The sequence below is a fragment of the Macrobrachium nipponense genome, chromosome 4 (genome assembly GCF_015104395.2).
Source record: "Macrobrachium nipponense isolate FS-2020 chromosome 4, ASM1510439v2, whole genome shotgun sequence".
In the NCBI taxonomy this organism is placed as follows: domain Eukaryota; kingdom Metazoa; phylum Arthropoda; class Malacostraca; order Decapoda; family Palaemonidae; genus Macrobrachium; species Macrobrachium nipponense.
The window spans coordinates 56,548,095-56,550,594 of NC_061100.1; the positions used below are offsets into that span (position 1 = coordinate 56,548,095).

A 2,500-nucleotide genomic window follows, 5' to 3' on the forward strand; every position below is an offset into this window, starting at 1 on the left:
GGAGAAATGAAAAAGAAGTACAGAAAAGGGGGAAAAACAAACGGCAACTGACTGCACTCAAAATTACTCCATTACAGTACCTGGTTAATGTGCTGGTCTTGGTTTCTTCAGAATTGCAGAGCCAATGGAGATGGGGTTGCACTATGGAAAATAATGGAACACGTGGTGGTCTCCAGAGAGAGGGAGAGCAAAGGGCGGGGGGATTCCTAGGTGCGAGATGTATGCACTGGGGAAGCTGGAGAAATTCTAAGGCTGCTCGTCTGTTGTCTTCTAGTTTTATCACCTCCGTTTCAATGGTCCATTGTCCAAGGCCTGTTCCTCTGTCCAACATGTGCATCTGTCCAATGTCCAGCAGGTAACTGTGGAGGAAAGCCAGTATTTGTATTATTATTCTTTTCATTGTGATTATTATTGTTTTATGGTTTTTATTATTATTTTTCACATTTTATATCGTAATTTTTATTATTTTTATTTTTATTTTTTTCAGAATTATTAATATTATTTCATTGATTTTATTTTATTATTTTTATTTTATAAATGTCTAAATTTCCTTCTAAAAGAAGTTATCTTGGCTTGGTTCTGGCTTAAATCATGAACACCTCCCCATTCTAGAGGACATTCCAACCCTAGATGGGTTGGAATGGCCGAGACAAGCCAGAAATAAGGACAAATGTCTATGCAAATATCTATGCCATCCTACCCCTTCGAGTGGACTCATGACATAATAAACAAAATATAACTTTGCGGATGATAATCTTTACATTTGAATGCGTACTCTACACAAAGAGGATCTAAAATTATTTAATTCTTGAGAATTGATTAAATCAAAAAATGACATAACTAAAGTGACTAATAACTGACAACTTGTTATAAAAAAAGAAAAATAGAACTAAATTTCATTACTCTTAAAAAGCAACACCACACTAGGAATGACTGTCAAATATGAAAAACAATCAATTATCAGATGATCTTAACCTAACATACGTGTTTAATGGTATGATTAATTCTATCATACATTATACTCTCAGCTTAATTTAGGAAACACATGCAATTCATTTGCCTTGATGGGGTGACATGACGCGTTCGTAAGAATGTTAAATAACCCTATGATTTCATTAAATAATTTGCTTTGTGCCATTTGAGCTAAGCATATGATAAGTGTTCCCATTGGGTAAATCATTACAGTTGCTAATCATTATATGAATTTCTCCTTCGAGAATATTAGTGTAAATCTAAAGGGATAGAATCAAGAAAGAGTAACTCTTCTTTGAGAAGAAACAAAATTACACAAAGTGTAGATCTCATCAGAGAACATTGAAAATTACACTAGATATAAAGACTAGGGAGGAATATTGAATCAAACAATTAAATCAAAACAATCAATGTATAAGCGAGCCCATGGAACAATATTGCCTTAGTAGGCTAAGCTAAATGTATAGCATTTTTGCTGGCTAAAAGTATTCCTGGTCTCATGGGATGTTAAGTGCCTAGAGTATGGCACTGTGCTAATTGTGGTATTTTTATGACAAGCTTTTGAGCTTAAAGGGGCATATCTTTGAAGACTACGTGTTTCTTTATAGTAGTTCGTAACGAAGTACTAACTTATACGGTCAGAATTGCAGGCGAATAGGGCTCTGCCTGAGCGAAGTTACAATGGGAATAGATGCCTAAAGGCGATGAGGAAGAGGAAAGGAAACTAAAAAGGAGAAGGTATAGAAACACAAAATAAAAACTGTTACAAAAGAGTAATGAGAATAAAACTTGCACAAAAAAGCAATATGGGGTCACAGATGATAATTAAACACCCTAACAAGTTACCTATATATATATATATATATATATATATATATATATATATATATATATATATATATATATATATATATATATATATGTATATATATACACACACACATATATATATATATATAATATATATATATATATATATATATATGTGTGTGTGTGTGTGTGTGTGTGTGTGTGTGTGTGTAAAACATTATTCCATACAAATCATACTTAAAGTTTTAATCTAATTCAAGTAGGTTATCTGTATCGGTACAGTATAGGTTTACCCAAAGTTATTCAATGTTCTTTGCAATTTGTATGAAAATTCTACTTATAACCGATCGTAAAAATTTTACGCATTTTAGTATGTCATATAAAAAACACAGTTTTCCATTTTTCCTCTGCATTAAGTTTAAAAACGTAACGCCGTTATATAGACGAGCAAACTCTTTTTTGATAATTCAGACCATCTGCAATGCATGACACTTCAAGCTTTTGACGTGTATGTGTCTATAAAAATGAAAAATTGAAATGGATAAAACTGAGCACCAGACACAGAGGCAGAAAAATCCAATGATAAATGAGGCTAGCAAAATATTACAAAGGGTTAGGTTTCAAGGTTAAGAATTAAGAACCCCAATTATGATAAACAAAGAAATGACAAATAACAATTGATATTCCTACGAGCTGACAAATTCCGTTTTTGTAATCT

The 2,500-nt window shown here is 32.4% G+C and overlaps 1 long non-coding RNA gene across 1 annotated transcript in view; it reads right to left on the bottom strand.

Annotated features, from left to right (window-relative positions):
• LOC135211648 (uncharacterized) overlaps nucleotides 1-2,500 on the bottom strand; it is a 204,153-nt gene that overhangs the window by 36,972 nt on the left and 164,681 nt on the right. The window contains exon 2 of the long non-coding RNA XR_010313691.1: nucleotides 81-359. This is a non-coding gene — a long non-coding RNA (uncharacterized LOC135211648). The remainder of the gene's footprint in view (nucleotides 1-80; nucleotides 360-2,500) is intronic.